This window comes from Lathamus discolor, chromosome 1, assembly GCF_037157495.1.
Source record: "Lathamus discolor isolate bLatDis1 chromosome 1, bLatDis1.hap1, whole genome shotgun sequence".
NCBI lineage: Eukaryota > Metazoa > Chordata > Aves > Psittaciformes > Psittacidae > Lathamus > Lathamus discolor.
In genome coordinates this window covers 55,770,960-55,793,264 of record NC_088884.1, presented here as the reverse complement: position 1 = coordinate 55,793,264, position 22,305 = coordinate 55,770,960, and positions in this window count along the sequence as shown.

Below are 22,305 nucleotides of genomic sequence, written 5' to 3'. Positions count from 1 at the left end.
GCTACGACCGGCTCACCCATCACCAATTCTCTCTGCAATTCTCGGGTGCTGATAAGCAAGAAGATACCTACGTGCGGGCGAAAGACGTCTTCTTGCCTCTGATCCACAATGACATTCAGAAAGCCTTTCTTCCTGAGAGCTGGTCCAAAATCATCGGATTGCCCAGGATGAGCCAAGTGCAGGCTAAAGGAAGAGAGAAAAATGTTTCCACCCTCACAGCTTTCTGAATAACTCTGTGATCAGGAAAAGCCACTGTCTTCGCAAGTACGGCAGCGACATCCCAGAGAAAGGCAACTACGCTGGCACCTGGACAAGAGTTGCCAACCAGTCTGTTTCCAGATATGCCAGCAGTTACAGTGTTTTCACGTACGAGAAGAACAAGACACTGTGGATGTATTATTCTTCACATGGAGATCTGCACACGTAGGTGTGACCAGCAGGAGACACGTTTTGCATCTTTCCCGAAGAAGAAAGATCTAATTCAACAACAAGGCTGGACACTCTACAACAGAACACTTCTTACTTCATTTTGAAAACTCTGCAAGTTTCTCATTTTTTTAGGACTGTAGTGCTTATGTTTCAAATAAATGTTCGTGAACAAATTATTTACTTTTAAGACTTTTTTATCATTCATCCCCTTACTAGTGCTTTGGCTCAGGTGTTCTCCAGACTGTTCTGCATCAATTTCAGTGGCACTTGTCTGTCACGGTGTGGTGGTTGACCCTGGCTGCCAGGTAACATCCCCCACCCCCCCCCCCCAGCTGCTCGCACACTCTCCTGGCAGCAGAATGGGGAGAGACGTGGAGGGAAAAGAACACTGTGGGTTGAGGTACAGACAGTTTAAAAAGCGAAAAGGGGAAAAACCCCAAACCCACAAGCGATGAAAAGCAGTCACTCATCACGGGCTGGCGGATGCCCTGCCAGTCTCTGAGTCAAAGTTACTTTCAAAAAGCTCCCCTCCCTCCAGTTTTCTTGTGAAGCGTGACCTTGTATCTCATGGCTTTACTAACTCCATCCCACTCAGGCCCCATTTGCATAGGAATGGATGCGCATCACCGATTTTAAGCAAGGTAATTTCTAAACCAGATTTTGCAAAGCTACTCCTAGCTCTGATCCGAACAAGGAGTGGATACGGATGGGGTGCTCTGCCCATGTCAGATAATGCAAAAGTCCACCTGCCATCCCCGGTGGGGTCTAACAGCTTTTATGGCTCTCCTCAGCCTTTCCTCCCAAACGAAGCCTGGACTGATATCTTGATTTCTGCTAAATTCCATCTTACACACTGATCTTTGAAAATCTTCCCCTTGGCCATTATGCAGAACTTTGGATGCAGCCTTTCAAAAGAGCAACTGTTTTACTCTCACAGCTGAAACACACTTGCTGCCACTGGCAGCTGTTGGATGTTCAGTGCTAAGCTGGGAAGAAAGCTAAAAATGTTAGAAGCGTAAGTTTAGACTAAAAAAACTTTAACATTTTTGAAGGTAGTGGAGAATGTTGCCTGAATTCTCCTGGCAACTTTTAACATGTTATAATGCTACAAAAAGCTATCTAACAGAAACCAGTCCTGCAGCACCCCCCAAAAAACCTTGCCACCTACGCCCAGTAAAATGTCAGCTAGCTCTAATGCTATAAACTCTGTGAATATTTCCGTACCCCATGCTTGCAATCCACTTCAACATTTTACTGCTGCAGAAAGTCTGTCCTCTAGGGGACTACGAGCTTTGTGGACAAAGACTCTTTGCTTTGTCCAGTGCCTCACAGAGTAAAGCCTTGACCCATTGTTGAGGTCTTTGGCTATTATTGCAGCAAAAATCAGTAACACACCTTGATCTTAAGCTTTTACCTTTCCTACTTCCCACACAAACAGGTACCTGGGTATTTTGGTGTCCTCCCTCCCTCCCCCACCCCCACCCCCCCCCCAGCATTCTCTTGGATATGATGGAATAAGTCAGCTCAAATACTGCCTCTCCTCCCAAAATTTGTATATACATTCATCTCTTCTATGAAATCTGGTCTTTTTCCCAGACTTGATTCAGGAGTAGAAAAGTAATCTTGCAAAAAGCTTGTATTGCTGAAATTGCCTCTGATGTCCAGAATTCATTACATAAGGACTTCTAAACTCATAAGAGCTGCAAACAATGACATCTTCTTTTCAAATATACTTTTTCCTTGTCTTTAATTTTAACCTGATTAATAGCGAAATAAGTGCAAGCTTATTGCTTTGTTTCTTTGTGTTCTATACTTATCTGCAATTTCTAAAAGTCAATGTTCTCTGTCTTTCTGCGTGGTGACAGACAAACAAGTTCACCATCCTCTCAAGCTTTCTTTTTCACATGCATAAACAGCTTCTTCCCATGTAAGAAGAATGGGGTGGGGCACTCTCAGTAACCAATGACAGAATCACACATGCAGTTTGGAGTTGGTTTCGTTTAATTTTGCTTTGATTTTTTTACATTTCTGAGTGCTAAAACTCAACGCAGATTTGCATACTCAGAAACCTCCTGTGGCCATGCCTGTACTGTTTAAATGGTAGAACCTGACAAGCACCACAGTTAATAGTAAATGTGTTTCCAATCCTGTATATGTTCTGCAAGAGCCATGCATCCTGATAGCCTGAAAAGCACCTGTTTTATGCATAGAAGAGGCTGGTACATTTCTCTCTCCTTGCCGTATGAGAATGGCTACTTAGTGCCTTGCTATGCTGCCCTCTAACAGCTGACTTGTGTTATGTTAGTCAAGGTTTGCTGCATCTTGACTCGATACGCCACCCTACCCAATTCTGTCATAGCAGAACATTTTAACACAGTGCAGTCAAAATGAGGTCTTGAATACCAAAGCTCAGCACAAATCTGATCAGCATCCCTGGAAGCTGAAAAGATGGTAGATTTAACAGACAATGGAATTGCTGAAAGTCTACACACACGTGACTTTCTGAGCTGTTTTGGGCTCAGTGCTCTGAGTCCGTTTCATGTGTGCACATGGTGGCCTGAGGGGGAAAATGAGTAACATCACCTTGTTTGCTTGCTCTGTGTCTCAAAATTAGTTTTAAAGCCACTGACCTTCACACTTAATAATAGTTACTCTTTATTCCTAATGGAGTACTGACTGTCCCCAGAATCTATCCCCTTTTCCTTCCTCATCCCACCCTCCCCCCTAAAAAATGTGTTTGGCTTTGCAAGGCATGAGCTTAACAAGACTTCTTGCAGCACTAGAAAAATTGCCATCAAGTGTAAATAAATAAAAGATATGGAGATACTTGTTGAGGAACAACACCCCTTTCTGCAGGTACATTTCATCATTGAACTAGTGCAAATACAAATGAATTTTTAATACCAAAAGCTACATCTTTCAGTAATTCACAATACTTAACCATGCTGTAGTAACTAAACAGAGCAGTATAGAAAAAACGGAGTGCAGTAGCTGTTTTGGAAAGATCTATCATTGTACGCTATCAATGATGTTTTCTGAAGGAAAAATAATGATTTGTTGATGTGATACAAAGCACTGCTACCAGAGTAAGAAAAACGAAACTGGGTAGCATGCTGGAAAGAAATATTGGTAATGGTAGCTATTACCCCATTGAACTCAGACGGTTGTGTCTGCGATGCAATGTGTAGGATTGTAATGTGTTCACATATATATTCTTCGTGTTGCTGTTGAGTGGTAATTAAAAAGGCAAAACAAAACCAACCAGTCATCTCTTCAACATCTTAGTCCAGCTGTCCAAGTTACCACTCGTACTTGCACCTTCTGATCTTTCCTTAGTTGCAGAGTTGGTTGGATAAAGTTTCTTCCTCTTGTTCCGGTCACCTTATTTTTACTTTTGCCAACTCAAAACCAGAGCATTTTGAAAAAGAACAGCCAAAACAGCTGGGAGGCATAGCGAATTCTGAAAAATGCAAGACTGAAAAACCTTTCATCTCAATGTTTGTTCCTTACAAACTATTTCCGCAGTCCTGCATAATTTTAACTTAAGGTTTATTTTTGTTAAACTGTGGCGATCTTGGTTCAGCTGTCTTTACTGTGATCTGCAAGAGGACTGGATATTTTACCACAGTGAAAACAATGAATGGAAGAAGCTCATCAGAGCAACTTAAGCTGCTTGAAAATTTGACTGCTTAGATACAATCATTTACTACTGAAGGGGTTTATTTAGTTAAGTTCTTCAAGCAGCCTGAGGATTTGACTACTGGGATGTGTAGAATGTGATTTAAGCTAGCAATGCCATTGTTCCATTAAAGAAAAGTAAATGATAAGCAGTGCTGCTTTAAAGTGTCCTTTAAATCACACACACCTTTTCACCAATTTAGACTTTTTTTTCCCCCCAATAACAAAAGGATGGTGATCTACTTGAACATGTTCCTTTCCCTGTTTCTTCTTACTGAAGAATTGAGCAAGTGCTGGGAATAAACACCTTCGGGGCCAAAGGAATCACATAAATCTTCTTGAGAGAGCTACTTCATAATCAAAGCCACCAAACTGGAAGCTATTAAACCAGGATAAAAGCTTTCATTTTCTCAGTCCTTTATTCATCCAGTTTATTACCATTTTTAACCACAGAAAAGAACAAAAAATACTGTTTTCCCTGTAGCACAACCCTGCTGTAACCTTCTCTGCTTGCTTTTATTTGATCATCTTTTAGTATGTGCAGAGTCCCTGCAAGCAGGGTTATACTTTTAGGTACACAACAATCATTTCTGGCTAATACTCATGGCAGATTGCTAGAATTAATGCGATAATAGGCTACGCACTTGTATGCCTAGCACTCCCATGCATGCATCTCTTGAGCCTGCTGGCCAGGCAGCTGACAATCCAGTGGGAACCAGTTGGCCTGAGCTATTTAAACAGGATTGTCCTTATTCTTCTTGAGTGGCCTTCTGGCTTTATGATATTTCATCTTAGAATTATAGAATCATAGAATAGTTAGGGTTGGAAAGGACCTCAAGATCATCTAGTTCCAACCCCCCTGCCACAGGCAGGGACACCTCACACTAAACCATCCCACACAAGGCTTCATCCAACCTGGCCTTGAACACCGCCAGGGATGGAGCACTCACAACCTCCCTGGGCAACCCATTCCAGTGCCTCACCACCCTAACAGCAAAGAATTTCCTCCTTATATCCAATTTAAACTTCCCGTTTAAGTTTTAACCTGTTACCCCTTGTCCTGTCACTACAGTCCCTGACGAAGAGTCCCTCCCCAGCATCCCTATAGGCCACCTTCAGATACTGGAAGGCTGCTATTAAGTCCCCATGCAGCCTTCTCATCTCCAGGCTTAACAGCCCCAACTTCCTCAGCCTGTCTTCATACAGGAGGTGCTCCAGTCCCCTGATCATCCTCATGGCCCTCCTCTGGACTTGTTCCAGCAGTTCCATGTCCTTTTTATGTTGAGGACACACCAGAACTGCACACAATACTCCAGGTGAGGTCTCACAAGAGCAGAGTAGAGGGGCAGGATCACCTCCTTCGACCTGCTGGTCATGCTCCTTTTGATGCAGCCCAGGATACGGTTGGCTTTCTGGGCTGTGAGCGCACACTGCCGGCTCATGTTCATTTTCTCATCGACCAACACCCCAAGTCCTTCTCTGCAGGGCTGCTCTGAATCTCTTCTCTGCCCAACCTGTAGCTGTGCCCGGGATTGCTCCGACCCAGGTGTAGGACCTTACACTTGTCATGGTTAAACTTCATGAGGTTGGCATTTGCCCACCTCACAAGCGTGTCAAGGTCCATCTGGATGGCATTCCTTCACCTCCAGCCTATCAACTGAACCACACAGCTTGGCGTCATCAGCAAACTTGCTGAGGGCGCACTCAATCCCACTGTCCATGTCACCAACAAAGATGTTGAACAAGACCATTCCGGTCCCAGCACCGATCCCTGAGGGGCACCACTCATTACTGGTCTCCAGCCGGACACTGAGCCATTGACCACAACTCTTTGCATGCGACCATCCAGCCAGTTCTCTATCCACTGAGTAGTTCACCCATCAAATAGATGTCTCTCCAATTTAGAGAGAAGGATGTCATGCGGGACAGTGTCAAATGCTTTGCACAAGTCCAGGTAGATGATATCAACTGTTCTGCCCTATCCAACAGTTCTGTAGCCCCATCATAGAAGGCCACCAAATCTGTCAGGCAGGATTTCCCCTTAGTGAAGCCATGCTGGCTGTCACCAACCACCTTGCTGTTTTTCATGTACCTTAACATGCCTTCCAGGAGAATATGCTCCAAAATTTTGCCAGGCACAGAGGTGAGACTGACTGGTCTGTAATTCCCTGGGTCATCCGTTTTCCTCTTCTTGAAAATGGGGGTTATATTTCCCTTTTTCCAGTATTTGGGAACTTCACCTGACTGCCAAGATTTTTCAAATATGATGGCCAGTGGCTTAGCAACTTCATTTGCCAGCTCCTTCAGGACCCGTGGATGGATTCCCTCAGGTCCCATTGACTTCTGCATGTTCAGGTTCTTAAGATGGTCTCTAACCAGATCTTCTCCTACAGTGGGCCTAGGGTCTTCATTCTCAGTCTCTGCGTCTGCCTTCCAGGGTGCAAGAGCCAGGTGAAAGGTGCACTTCAAATGTGCAAGAGCAGTTAGCCCCTGAATAATGCTCCTAGTGACTTGCCCGCTGGTAGTTCCACCAGATTTTTCTTTCTTGGCAAGCTTCAAGCAAGATTATCTGCTGTATCTTATCATTCTGTAATTCATTTTAACTGTTCTTTGTGCTAGTATCTGCTTTTGTTTGTATATGTTTTTGTAATGGCATTTAAAATATTACAAATAGCTGGGAAGAGGTTTTCAAATCACCTTGCATGGCCTGCTAAGGCCTCATGGATTTGATGCCAGTATGCTTACTGGACTATCATCTACTTACTTGTGCTATTGCACCTTGCTGTTGGCTTTCTTTATTTGATTCTCTGGGATGTTCATCTAGCTTACCTAGACACAAGAAGTAGATGATGGCTCCATCATGGACGAAGACCTCCTTGTCTAAATATGGCACTGCTGCATGCTTGCCTTCAGCTTCATTGCTGTTGCTCTTCCAAATCGGGAACTACAAAGTGTACACAGTAGCTCGCAGAGGGTTAGACTGCCTTGCCTTTGCTCTGTGTGGCTTTCTCATGGCTGGGCTTGGTCTTGCTTGCCAGTGCCCCATGGCCTCACACACTAAGCCCCTTTGTTATGGAATAATGCTTCATCCCTAAAGCCGTGGATAGAATTATACAATATTCTGTAGGAATTATATAAATAAACTGGGATTGTGCTTTATTTTGCTTAATTGATGAGGTATCTGATACTTTCTTTGGTATGCTCAAGGAATATCTGGTACTCCATATCATAACCTAGACGTAAGAAGCAAATAATGGATAACACGATATAAAGAATTGAGCGCCTTCAGAAAATCTAATGTATGTCTCTGCCTTTCTGCAAAATACCACTAGGTGTCCTCTCACAGTAACTTTATTCCTGTAATACGTATCTGATTGTATTCAGGAATGGGAAAATCTAATAAAATGAAAAAGCCTTGTAAGTGCATACCCCAGAACTGCTTTTATCATGGCTTCCGTAAGATTTCTGAAGCTCAGTTTCGTTTCTGAAACACATGAAATACTGGGGTGTCGTCAACTCGTATTTCTGTGCAGTATTAATCTGATTTCCAGATCATACTGTTTGGTCTAAAGATGAAAACAATTTGGGGAAGTAATAAAAAATATGTTACAGTACAAAACTATTTACGTGTCTGTCACCTGCAGGCCTACAGATCAGATGATCAGAAAATAACCAATTCCACCTCTGGACTCCTATTAAAAAGCTGAAAGATTACAGTACAAACATTGTAAGGTCTATGGTTAAAAATGCTGCGTTAAGGCCCATGTGACAAGGAACCTATTTCTGGTTGGCATCAATCACTCCATGCAAAGAGGCTTGACATTTTGTGATGTAAGGTACTTCAGACAAGCAGAGCATTATTTGTTTAGGCATAACTTGACCTGAAAACATGAGGCATTTCATTAGTTCTTTGAAGTGCTATGCCATGTCACTGCTGGTTATTCAGTATTCAGTGACGACACTGAATTGGTGAAAAACAGCAGATGATTTAAAACCACAGAATCATAGAATCGTTTAAGTTGGAAAAAGTCTGTAAGAGCATGTCCTGGGTTCAGCAGTAGCAGTCATTTTTCTCCTTCTTAGTAGCTAGTGCAGTGCTATGTTTTGCTTTTTTGGCCTGGGAAGAGAGCTGATAACGCTGATGTTTTTAGTTGCTGCTCAAATGTTTGGTCTGGCAAAGGACTTTCTGAACCTCATGCTCTGCCAGGGAGGAGGGGAGGCCGGGAGGAAGCAGAGACAGGACACCTGACCCAAACTAGCCAAAGAGGTATTCCATACCACAGCACATCATGCCCAGGATGTAACGGGGAGTTACCCGGAAGGGCTGGGGACTGCAGGGTTGGACGAGGTATCGGTCGGTGCTCGGTTGGGGGGAGTGGGGCGAGTTATCAGTCAGCTGGTGCTGAGGTGTTGTGTTCTTTCCTCTTGTTATTTCCTTTATCACTATTATTATTGGTGGTAGCAGTAGTGATTTGTGTTATACCTTAGTTACTAAACTGTTCTTATCTCAACCCGTGGGAGTTGCATTCTTTTCGATTCTCCTCTCCGTCCCTCCAGGAGCAGGGAGAGGGCAAGAAGGGGGGGAGTGAGTGAACGAGGTTTGTGGTTGGGTTTAAACCACGACAGAGCATCAAGTCCAGCCATTAGCCAGGGCATCAAGTCCAACCTTTAACTCAAATCCACCAATAAACCATGTCACTGAATGCCACATCTACATGTCTTTTAAATACCTCGAGGGACTCAATCACTTCCCTGAGTAGCCTGTTACAATGTTTGACAACCCTTTTGGTGAAGAAATTTTTCCTAATATCCAGTCTAAACCTCCCCTGGTGCAGCTTGAGGCCATTTCCTCTCTTTGTATCACCAGCGCCTCACCAGTTCCAAGCACAGGGGGATGATCTAAAAGCCGGTTCCTGCACTTAGGCCACAACAACCCTATACGACGCTCCAGGCTTGGGAAGAGTGGCTGGAAAGCTGCTCAGTGGAAGAGGACATGGGGGTGATGATTGATGGAGCTGAACATGAGCCAGCTGGTGCCCAGGCAGCCAAGAAGGCCAATGGCATCCTGGCCTGTATCAGCACTGGTGTGACCAGCATGGCCGGGGCAGTGATCATCCCCCTGTACTGGGCACCAGTGAGGTTGCACATTGAGTACTGGGCCCCGCACTACAAGAGACACATTCAGGTGCTGGAGCAGGACCAGAGAAGGACCACAAAGGTGGTGAAGGGTATGGAGCATGAGCCTGATGAGGCACGGCTGAGGGAACTGGGGATGTTTAGTCTGGAGAAGGTTCAGAGGGAACCTTGTCGCTCTCTGCAACTGCCTGAAAGGAGGCTGTAGTGAGGAGGGGATCGCTCTCTTCTCCTCAGTGACAGAACAAGAGGCCTCAAGCAGCACAAGGGCAGGCTTAGACTCGCTATTAGGAAACATTTCTTCACCAAAAGGGTGCTCAGGCATTGGAACAGGCTGCCCAGGGCAGTGGTGGAATCACCGTCCCTGAAGTGTTCACAAACCACGCAGATGAGGCCCCCACTGGCATGGTTTACTGGTGCCCTCGGCAGTGCTGCGGTAATGGTTGGACCTGATGATGTCAGAGGTCTTTTCAAACCCAGTTGATGCCATGAACGCACCCCGAGTGCCAGGCCCCGCGGGTGCAGGCTGACGGGCTGTCTCCAGCAGAGGCCTCCCCACGCCGGAGCTGGCTCTCCGCGCCCTCCCGTCAGCCCCAGAAGGCTCCGCTGCTCTCCCGCCCCAGACCCAGCGCTTCTCCCCAACCTTCCCCTCCCCGCCCGCTTCTGGGGCGGGCCCGTGGCCTCCCCAAGGGCCCCCACGGGAGGACATGGCTCGCTCCAAGGGCGCACGGTGGCAGGAGCAGGGGCCACGGGCAGAGGGGACTCTGCGTCAGGGCCCGGCCTTGCGAGCGGCTCCCGTCCCGCTCCCGTCAGACCCTGCAGTCACTCAGTGGCGCCATCAGCCCCGAAGCCGAGGCTCGGCGGCTCCGCGCCTGGCTCCCCGAAGCAAGAATGCTGGCCCCGGCGCGGCAGCGGGGAGGGCAGGACGCCGCTCGGCCCGTTGGCAGCCGCTTATCCCGAGCACCCGTGCCTCGGGGGGGGGGCGGACCGGGGACGACGACGGGGACTGGCGGATGCGTTTCGTGGAGGTTACAGCCGCCGAAATAGACCCCCCCTCTGGCTGAGCACAGGCTAACAAACATGAGAGAAGTGGCCTGGCATCTGAGAATGGTGATAAACCCCTCCCACTCAGAGCATAAGGAATGGGAAAAGACCGGACGAGTTAGCAGGGTGCCAGCCAGCAATTAAAAACAGAGCTTCACAATACCGCATTGCACTTATATGCAGATGACTTTGTTAGGATGTCCCTTGGGAAGGCATCAACTGTGGACAGTAAAATCCTGTTCCAGAGTCTGGGGGTCTTTACAAGACTTCTGTCTTGTAAAAAAGCACCTGCACACGGGTCACCCTGAAACCCCTGAAACTTACAAGTGAGGGCAGGCTGTGCAAGTCAACGGGGAATGTTGGCTGTTTGGAAGGGAACTCTGGAGGCACGCTCCAAGCCTGTTTGGAGAGGAGACGCTTTATTCTGCGCAGGGTGCTCAGTGGTGCATTTCCACAAAGCAGGTACACCCGATGCGATGCGGGCTTCTTCCTCACATTCAAACACAAAAGTTGCAAGGCAGTAAACCCCCATTTTTGCAGTGACTGGTCAGCAATCTCCATTCATTGACTCCTACATTCTCTCATCTGTTAAAGACACAGCGTAGATTATTTCACCACGCATGTTCCGTGAGTAAGGGTCTCTGTGGGCAAGGGTCTCTAACCGCACAGGTCCTGAGCCCCCACGTCACCGAGGTGGGCCTTGGTGCTGCCAACAGATGTGCTTCATGGAGATTAATGGCCCTCAAATACTTGTTTCTTGTGGCATTGTGTATACCCCCAGGCGATCTGCTGTTTCTACCATGAAACACCTTTCTTACCAGCTGTGCCAGGGAGGAGGGTGAAGAGCAGGTTCTGGTTCCAAACGGGAACTACCCAACTGCCAACATCACAATGCACTTGGGGGGGGGGGGGGGGCGGTGGCGGTGGGGGGTGTGTGTGTGCTATGCAGGAGCCCTTGCAATCACAGCCCCTGTGATCCCTCAGCTCAGTTGTCCTGCATGCACGCTAGAATGGCAGCTCTCCACATTATCCTGCTGCTGCTCTGCTGCAGGGCTCGAGGCTCAGGGGCTTCCTCTCTCTGCCTCCACCTTAATAATTGCATTCTCAATGGCTCTGCATCCTGCAATTTGGATTCATGGGAAGGACCAAAGGGACTCATGTTTCCATGGCTCTGCACTGAAGAGGTGCCAGACTACAGGAACACCAAGGTCAGCTTGGGAAAGACATGTCATCCGGCCAGTGCATTTTGTGAAAGCAGTGTGACACAAGCTTGCACAAGTGGAGGATTTCGTTTCGAAGTCAACGGAAACATCGAGAGCATATACATGCAGCTCCTGATTGGTGCTCGTCCCATAGCGTCGTTTGCTGCTTCTCACAATACGTCGATGGTTGCAAGCAAAACTGAGACAGCCAGTGCTGACTTTAACATCAAGGTGTTCTATATTATCTGTCTCCCAGAGTCACTGCTGACAGCCGCAGCTCAAGGAACAGGAACCAGCACTCAGAACACCTCTGTTGTCTTGCCAACACCCGGTGTCACAAGGTATCGAAGCCAGCCACTGGTGACCATATACGTTTCTAGTGACCAGTGCTCATTTCTGGAAGGGATTCGAAGTCTGTGGAGAGAAGACACGTGCAGGCTTGGCTCCACGGCCAGCTGGCAGAAGATACACGGTGTCTGCAGCGTGAAGCGGAGTCTCAGAAGCCCGTCAGTCCACGCTGAATCAAACTCATCCACATTTGACATCAGGATCCTGGCAGCCAAAGCAATTGTTACCCCCAACACGGTAGACTGGGGAAAAGCCCTGACGGCAGACATCCCTGAAAACCCCGTGATGCTCTTAGCAGTGCTCTTTATTTTTGCCGTCTACTTTCTTTTGTCCCTCTGGGCCATAAGAAAGGACAAGGCTGAAGGGCACAGAAGAAACAAGATTTTAGTTCTGCCGGACAACAGCCCCTTTGACAAAGCGAGCTTTCTGGTCACTTTATACACAGGCAGTCGCTGGGGAGCTGGAACCACGGCCGATGTCTTTCTTCAGCTCATCGGCCAGAATGGTATGAGCGACGTCCATTGTTTACGGCACCCACATTTTCCAGCATTCCAAAAAGGAAGTACGGACTGCTTTCTGTTAACTGCTAAGGAAGACTTGGGAGACGTTTGCTCCCTCAGGGTCTGGCACAATAACAAGGGCCCATCTCCAAGCTGGTTCTTAAGCAGAGCCAAAGTTGAGAATATGTCCACTAGGAAGACCTGGTTCTTTATGTGCAGGAAATGGCTTGCACTCGACAGGGGTGGTTGCTTAACAGAAAGGACATTTTCTGTGACAAACCCCAAGACACCGCTGCCCAGAATCGACTATTTTTTGATTAAACTTGCCAGCAGCCTGACAGAGGAACATCTGTGGCTCTCCGTGCTTGCTCCCGTTCTCACTGGCACGTTCAGCAGGTTCCAAAGGCTGTCTTCGTGTTTTGCGACACTGTTCTTAAACCTGCTTGTTGACATCATGTTCTCTAACACTACGAATACTGAAGAACCTCAAGTCCACTGGAGGTATTTGAGATCAGTAACACTACAAATTGAATTTGCTTTGCTTACCGTACCTGTGGCAATGATGATAATTGCCTTTTTTAAGTATTCCAAGAAGGAACCTCCTCTTCAAGGTGTGGTTCAGCAGGACCCAAAGACAAACTCGCTCTTCCTGTCTGGAAATCTTCAGAACTGGAAGGAGTGCTTGCAAAAATTGTTCCACTCAGCACAATCGAGGAACGTTAGTCCCGTGGAGACCCTTCCTGGTGCCAGCAACGCACAGAGCCCACCACGTTCCAGGAGGACAGGAATCAAGGGAGCTCCACAAAACTGGAAGAATTGCACTGCTCCTGAAAGAGATGCAAATGTAATTGGAACAGAAGAGCAGGCGATCAGTGCAAGTTCCCCTCCAGCGGCTGAAGCCTGCCAGAGAAGGCCACCATTACGTTACCATTTTAGTGAGAACTATGCAGAAGCAGGGAGCAACTCTCAGGACGAAAGGAAACCACCAGGAACTGACTCTACGCTCCTCTGCAAGGCAACGCCCATTGCTTTCCCTTGGTGGTGTGTCTACATCTCATGGGCACTCGTTACGTCTGTAACTGGGCTGTCATCATTTTTCATTGTGCTATATGGTTTGTCTTACGGCCGTCAGACTTCACTAGAGTGCCTTAGAGCATCTGCAGCCTCCTTTATTGAGTACGAGCTTCTCCTTTCAATTCTAAAAATCATTTTTGTCTCATCAGTGAGTACAATTCACCCAAAACACTGTGAAGACATCCCATGGTTAACTCAGGACAAGTGTTGTGAGTTGATGTTGGCTGGAGAAACAATGGGTACAGATGAGACAAGAGAGGCGCGTGTGAAATCGCTGAAGTCAGTCAAAGCCTTGTACAAGCAGTACAAGGCTTTGGAAGCTGGTGAGATTGCGAACATGCTGAAAAGGGGAAAAAATCAAGTCAAGGCATTTATTTTCCCCAACAGCTTCATCAGCCACCTTGTCTTTTTAACACTGCTATTAAATTTTGCCTATTCTGCCGCGAAAGCCAGCAGTTTCAGCTACGACCGGCTCACCCATCACCAATTCTCTCTGCAATTCTCGGGTGCTGATAAGCAAGAAGATACCTACGTGCGGGCGAAAGACGTCTTCTTGCCTCTGATCCACAATGACATTCAGAAAGCCTTTCTTCCTGAGAGCTGGTCCAAAATCATCGGATTGCCCAGGATGAGCCAAGTGCAGGCTAAAGGAAGAGAGAAAAATGTTTCCACCCTCACAGCTTTCTAACTAACTCTGTGATCAGGAAAAGCCACTGTCTTTGCAAGTACGGCAGCGACATCCCAGAGAAAGGCAACTACGCTGGCACCTGGACAAGAGTTGCCAACCAGTCTGTTTCCAGATATGCCAGCAGTTACAGTTGTTTCACGTACGAGAAGAACAAGACACTGTGGATGTATTATTCTTCACATGGAGATCTGCACACGTAGGTGTGACCAGCAGGAGACACGTTTTGCATCCTTCCCGAAGAAGAAAGATCTAATTCAACAACAAGGCTGGACACTCTACAACAGAACATTTCTTACTTCATTTTGAAAACTCTGCAAGTTTCTCATTTTTTTTAGGACTGTAGTGCTTATGTTTCAAATAAATGTTCGTGAATAAATTATTTACTTTTAAGACTTTTCTATCATTCATCCCCTTACTAGTGCTTTGGCTCAGGTGTTCTCCAGACTGTTCTGCATCAATTTCAGTGGCACTTGTCTGTCACGGTGTGGTGGTTGACCCTGGCTGCCAGGTAAGCCCCCCCCCCCCCCCCGCCCCAGCTGCTTGCACAGAATGGGGAGAGAAGTGAAGGGCAAAAGCGGAGGGAAAAGAACACTGTGGGTTGAGGTACAGACAGTTTAAAAAGCGAAAAGGGGAAAAACCCCAAACCCACAAGCGATGAAAAGCAGTCACTCATCACGGGCTGGCGGATGTCCTGCCAGTCTCTGAGTCAGTTACTTTCAAAAAGCTCCCCTCTCTCCAGTTTTCTTGTGAAGCGTGACCTTGTATCTCATGGCTTTACTAACTCCATGCCACTCAGGCCCCATTTGCAGAGGAATGGATATCCATTTCATAGAGGTGATGCATAAGAGGGGCAGATCACCTCCTTCAACCTGCTGGTCACGCTCCGTTTGATGCAGGATACGGTTGGCTTTCTGGGCTGCAAGCTCACACTGAAGCCGGCTCATGTTCATTTTCTCATCTACCAACACCCCCACGTCCTTCTCTGCAGGGCCACTCTGAATTTCTTCTCTGCCCAACCTGTAGCCTGGGATTGCTCCCACCCAGGTGTAGGACAAAAAAAGCTTGCGTTGAGGGCTGATTCTCCATAGATGACAGGGAGCTGCTCTGCTACATACAAAATCCTGACCCACAGTCTGGTCGTCTACAAATGGTTTTGCATCGGGTGCCCCACGATCTTGCGGTACGTGACTGGTGGCCAGCTATCGTGAGCCCACCGAGGCGCCAGCAGTGCTGTGGTATCACTACGTCTAGGCGGGATTCTGATTTAGAGGCTTTCAGTCATAAGCCCGCAGATGGTAGCCTCACACCAGTGGCTTCTCAGCCAAGTGCACACACCAGGGGTCTGAAACTGTGGTTCCCGTCCTACTGAGGAGCATTACTATTGCAACAACATATCATCAGTAGGGTAAAACAAACCTGTCTTGTGACAGTCTAATCTCAGCTTACGTTCGCTATTAGTGGGTGAACAATCCAACACTTGGTGAATTCTGCATCACAATGAAATGAAGATCTGACATTGAAGGATCAAAAAGCGATGTCGCTACGAATGCTTGGCTGCCACAAGCCAGTTACCCTGTGGTAACTTTTCTGTCACTTCCTGCTTTCACAGTCTCTATTTGTACTGAAAATCGAGATCAAGCAAGCTTTTGCCCTTCTGCTGTGTGGGAGGTTTCCGTCTTCCCTGAGCTCACCTTAGAACATCTGTGTTACTCTTTGACAAGTGTACTGCCCCATTCAAATTCTCCACCTGCTGCTGTCCCCATAGGGGATTGGGGTTGGAGCCAGAAGTGAGAGCCCCCCTAAGGGTTCGCTGTCCCACCTCACCAGGTAAGTGAAAACACGATCAGAGTAGTGGTATTTCACTACTCTGCGGACAGAGGCTGTGGACACTGTTTGGAGTTTGTCAAAGCATTTGACACTGTCTCCCACAGCATTCTCCTGGGGAAACTAGCTGCTCATGGCCTGGATAGATGTATTATTCATGGGGTGACCTGGATAGATGTATTATTCATGGGGTGAACACTGGCTGGATGGCTGAGTTCAAAGAGTTGTGGTGAATGTTGTCACATGTAGCTGACCAGTCACTAGTGGTGACCCTCAGGGCTCGGTGTTAGGGCCAGTGTTGTTTAACACCTTCACTGATGATCTGGATGAGGAGATAGAGCGCACTGTCAGTAAATCTGTGGACACCACCAAGTTTGGTGGTGTGTTGATCTGCTGGAGGATAGGAAGGCTCTGCAGAGGTTTTGGACAGGCTGGATTGATGGGCTGTGGCCAGTGGTATGAGGTTCAATGAGGCAAAGTCCCGGGTCCTGCACTTGTGTCACTACAACCCCAGGCAACACTAGAGGTGTTGGGAAGAGTGGCTGGAAAGCTGTTCATCGGAAAAGGACCTGGAGGCATTGGTCAACAGCCTCCTGAGTATGAGCCAACAGTGTGGCCAGATGGCCAAGAAGGCCAATGGCATCCCGGCTTGCAGCAGAAATAGTGTGGCCAGCAAGAATGCATCATGGTATATTAGTCTGACGTTCTCAAATTTTGGATTTCTTTGAAACCTTTTAACCTTTAAAATTTTGTGCACTGTAGTTCTTGCACTGGTAGGATTCTTCTAAAAAATCAACATTCACCTTTTTTTTTTTCACTTGCCATCTCCTCAGGTGTTGTGACCACATGAGGAAGTTTAAGTGGGCTAGATTACTGTTATTTAAGAAATCAACCTGTCCAAAGTCTCTTAGCAGATTTCCATTACATAGCTATGATTTTCCTTCATCATAAACACTAAGTTTGAATTACATTCAATCAGGCTGACAGCTGGCAAGACTTGTTAATGTAATCTTCATACTTTTAAACATGAATTATAGGCTTAATTTTTAAGTTTCTTCTCAGAGTTTCTAATCTTCACCTGTGTCTTGGGTGAAGGCTAAAAAAAGGTGAAACTGCAAAATGTGGATTCCTTGTGTAAAGAAAATAAAGGCAGCATTAGTTAAATTAATTAATTCCCTCCCTCCCCCAAGCAAAACAAACAAACAAAAAGCTAAATGTATCAGTAATTGTATAAAAGTTGTTTCTAATATGTGCCAATTAATATTTTGTTTGGAGTTTGACTCATGACTTTTCAGATGTCTGTACTCCATGAATCAGAATTTTAGGATTTGTCTAAAAGATGATTCAAAAAAACACATCTTCCATTACATTTCATTTTGCTTCATGCACTTGGTGTATATCACAGAATCATAGAACCATTTACTTTGGAAAAGACCTTTAAGATCATCAAGTCCAGCTGTAAAGGTGGGATGAGGTATAGTGATGGGTATGTGGGTAGGAAAGACGCACTGTGCATGTGTGTGACTGCTGTCACATCAGCAGAACTGGAGCACACCCACAACCCAGCCAGTGTTTGTGTGGGGACAAGTTGCCTGGAGTCCCCCCAGCCTTGAAAGAAGGCCACACTGGCAGCACTGTTTGCTTCCAGTGTCCCACATGAGCAGCAGCAAAGAGAAATTCAGGTGAACAAGTCCTGAGTCAAGTTTTATGCCCTTTATTTTGCTTCACTTGTGCCATCACTCAACAACATGGATCACGACTCTGAGCTAATAAAAATGGTATTAACAGCACTCTGAATCTGTATGGGATGATAATTGTGTGCAATGTGTGTGTACACTGGCCATGTTGTAACTGTGGGTCTTCTAAAAGTTGCAGATGGTATACCAGCCATAGTGGAGAAGAGATTAGAGGGCAAGCTGACTTGCTAAGTCAGGTATTTCAGAACAGCGGACTACAAGCCATAGAGATGACAGGTGTTCATTTAACATTTGGCTGTTAAATAAGCATTATGCAAAAGAAATTTCAACCCAGTCCCTCAGATCAATGAAGCTGTACAGCCATAAGTAGAAGTGAGTGTCTGGTTAAAATTATTTTAATAAAGACATGATTTTCTGGCATCATCACACAGGGTTTAGAATAAACTTAATAGTTACTGGATTTTAATTTTTTATTTCTTTTTATTCCCATATGCCTCCACCCACAGTTAGGTTTTCCATGACAGCTAAACTATCTCTGTGCTACTCTGCTGTCTGTTTTATACATGTGTTCGCAGAACAGGTGATGCTGCTAGCTGTGGATCAGAATCTTCACCTGAATAAGCAGTACATTGTCAAAATGCAAGTGAAAGATAAGGGTGGAATTATACAGTGCCTAAAATCAGCTCCTCTCAGAAGTTTCCTTCCTTCATTGCAGTGATAACATGGCAACTCATACCTCAAAACAACATAAATATCATAGGTCAAGCTGCAACTTTTTAAAGCTGCAGGTAGAAATTTCTGGGGGAAAACCCAAGGTTAATTCATTCTGTACGCTTTCTGTTATATTTGTTTTCCCCTCTGGATGCTTAATGGAAAGTGATCCTTTGCTTGGAGTACCTCACAAAGATTGAACTGCTTTCACTGGCAAGAATTCAGAGAAACACTGAGGTCTGGGAAGGAGCCAAAGAAAGCTTATCTGTTAATAAAATTAAAACAGAACAACAACAAAAATGATGCTCAAGAGTTTTGAGATTCCTAGTGTATCAAAGTTCTTGTAGTCTTCTTCAGATGTTTTGACTGCTTACTGTTCTCATGCTATTCATCCTTGTCCATCTTAACCTGAAAAAAACACATAATGCTTGTTTCCTGTACATTCCCACAAGTATTTAGACAGCTTATTATTGCTTCTCAAGCTGATAAGCATCTGGATAGTATGTATGGATCAACCCTATCTGAGACATTAACTTACTCTCTTGGTGTTCTTTACTCTAGACAGAAATACAATCTTAGAGTAAGGCAGTGTACTCAAGATGCTGTAGTTTTCTAAGTAAGTGATAAACTTTGTGATTTATATCAGTCATAATCCTTGTTTGGTCTAAGTTTCACCATGTCAGTTATCAGAACAGCTACTAAAATTACAAAGAAATAAGACTATCTTCGGAATAGACTTAATGATTTAGGTCTTAAATGTGGGAATGTGATTGCTATGAATAGGATGTATGTCCTACTAAGACTGAATTTGTTTTTATATTAGATACAACATAAAATATATGGGAAAATATAAAGCGTATAACAAAAATATGGGTTTGGAACTACATGATCTTTAAGGTCCCTTACAACTCAAACCAATCTATGATTCTATGACTAGAAAATTGAGTTTGAAGTATTTCAGGCATATCCTTTTAAACATCTGGTTAAAGAGATTCTCCAAAGCCAGCTGGGAAAGCTCAATCATGAACCTAGGGAGCCCGTGCTGAACCCTGTGTACATGTGTGCATTACGCTTAGCATCTCCTGGGTGCTCCTGCAGGAGAAGGTCTTGCTTCAGTAACTGTATGATTATGACAGCAGCAGCAGCAGCCTCTGTAATTCATGTTTTTATACTGCAGACATCTTGCCAGATGCCTTTCTTCCTTCCCACTCTATTACACCAGGAAAAGGCAATTGGCAAAGCTGTATAAATTAGCATCAGGTAAGGTGTTGGCCTAAAAAGGGAATGGACACCCTGCCACACATGGAGATACTTCAGGAGCAGTGGCTGGACCTGCCCCTGCTCTGAGTTATTCTCCATGTTCTAGTTTACTCAAGAGACCTTGAAGAATATAATTTTGACATGAGAGAGGAAGGTGGCATTAAAACTTGTCTTGATGGAAGCATAATGTAAAGACCAACACAGAATATTCTTAAAGGGTATCTTTGAAATAGTGCTCATGGTGTAAGTTTGATACTGTTAAACAAGCCCTTTTAACTAAAAGAGAGGCCAATAAATCAAGCATCAAATACCCTTAGGAGAAGAATTTCTTTAAAATATTATGCATCAAACCTTGTGAATTCGAACATATTCATCACTGATAAAGCTTAATTTCTCAAGCAAATATAAAACCAGAAATGTTATCACAATGTATTTTTTCTGTTTGCTTGGAGAAAGAGTGAAGGGTGTTTCACACTGGCAATGAAACTGGAGAGTTGTGTGGGCTTCTTTCTTGCCTAGAGGTTTGTGCCATGAACACAATGAGGAGCTAGAACTGTATAAGCTTGTGCCTATTTAATGAGCAGAAAGTTTTGATCTAATCTTTGCCCACCTGAATTTTCTCACGTCTCTTGAGATATTCTTTGACTAGAGCTTCATCCTGGTTAAGAGAGCCTTTGCTAGCAGTGTGCACAGGAGAATGAAGAGTTGCTTTGTTTTGGGCCACTGGATATGATATGAACACCAGATTTCCCAGTCTGCTTACTAGCAGACAGTGAATCTCTCTGCAAGACAATCGTGAAACCCAGAAAGAGTGCAACATTTTAAACTCTTCCCTGACCTAATTACTGTATGCTTAGATAGCAACTGAATCTAGTGCAAGACAGCATCATTTTACCTGTAAGTGTGACTTAAAGTGGGGAAACTGGAACATATCTTTGCCCACATAAAGCAAACCATTTTTCTGTCTATGGGTCAAAAGCCATAGAGGTTATTCTCAAGTCTGCAGTAAACTAGGCATGCTGGTCAGCACCACAGCTAAAGCCAGGAGTTGGAGAAGTCTTTGAACCAGAGACCTTCCCTCATACCCTCAATGAAACTGAACTTGGGAAGAAAAGTAGTTTACATTTCTCACCTTGATGATGCTCTTGTTAAAGTTGAGACCTCCTGTGTTCAGCGATGGCCTCAGATTGGGGAAGTGGGACAAACTCAGATGTAACAAATAGGATTCACATAGACATTATTGAGTAGGAATGCAAATGTTAATACTTCCTTGTTTGATGTAAAGGGCATCAGATCTTCCTGATAAACTAAGGATGAAGACCCCAATTTCAACTGATCTTGAGGTCCATGTCCATAACACCTAATTCAGTCTGTGAAGTACTCGTGTCTGAGAATATACACACTTTTCAGAATAATCCAACTAGATTTCCTCAAGCTTTCAATAAAAGTATTTTTCTCTATTAAAATAAGGCAAGCTTACAAGCAGGTTGAAGAAGGTTAAGTGCAATTAAGTGCTTCCTTGGTTTTGTACTCCTAAGGCTTTGTTGAAGTTCTCTTGAGCTGTCTAACTTTTTAATGATGTAAAGGTGTATAAATTAAGTTCAAGGAAAAAAGAGTTTCTTGGGTTTTGGTGTTTTGTTTTTCAAGGAGATAGTATGTGCTGTTAAACCTGCCGAAGAGGTGCACTTCATTTGAATCCATAGGCTATTCAAAACAAAACTTTTCACGCCTAAACCTTACTCTTGAATTTGGCATTGGAAAGGGGAAAGAACCACAAGTCCTCACCAGCTGATGTTTGTGATTTGGCCTGTGTTGAAATGAGACACTAAAGACTATGTCAACAGGTTACAGTAAGACATCATTGCGTCTGGTACAGATCTGCAGTTGCAACAGAAAGATTATTGACTGCGCTTGAAGGAATTAAGCTGCTCAACCTTCCCTAATTTCTGTGAAGCAATTGTGAAGTTTCTTAGTTCATCATGCATAAATGATAAGGGGTTTTGCACTGAGGCTGGTCTGTTCTGAAGATACTCAGTTATGCGTTTGAAACATTGAATTCTCCTCCTGATCTTCTGCCCTTCAGTAATCCATTAGACATAGAGTTAGGGCACATTGTCAAAGGAAGTGAGGGAAGTGCTGTTCCAATTCGTTCAGTACCGGCTTCATGGACATTTACCAGGCATCCTCCCTTAAGCAGTTTTGCATCAAATCATTTAATAGTAGTTTGATGTAAAATTTAACTTCCTTACTTTTACATCTTCCTCATAGTGCTTTAGACAAAAGCATAGGTGCATGCAGTCTCTGGCAAGGTTGGTTTCAAACTCATGCCTCATCCCTGTGATATGCACTAAAGTCCCAGGATTTCAACAGCTCTTTCTCCAGCTCAGTGACTGCAATGAATGATGGAATTAATAGGGTTACTCAAGAAAGAACAGTAAAGGCTAATCTCTCTCTTTAATTTTCCCTGAGGGCAGAGTACCCATGAGAGTTTACATATTTTATTCCTTTTAAGAATTTGTGATATACTACTATTACTAGCTAAAAGGCATTCTTTTCAGCCAAGCCTCTAGATTTCCCCCAGCTCTTGACGTATTCTAGAGCTGGACTACTACCTCCAGTTCATAAGTTCAAAGGGTAACCTTCTCAGGTTGGCACTGTTACAATTATTCTTTCTTGTTTCTTGATCTCCTTAACCAAATTATTCCCTTGACTATTTT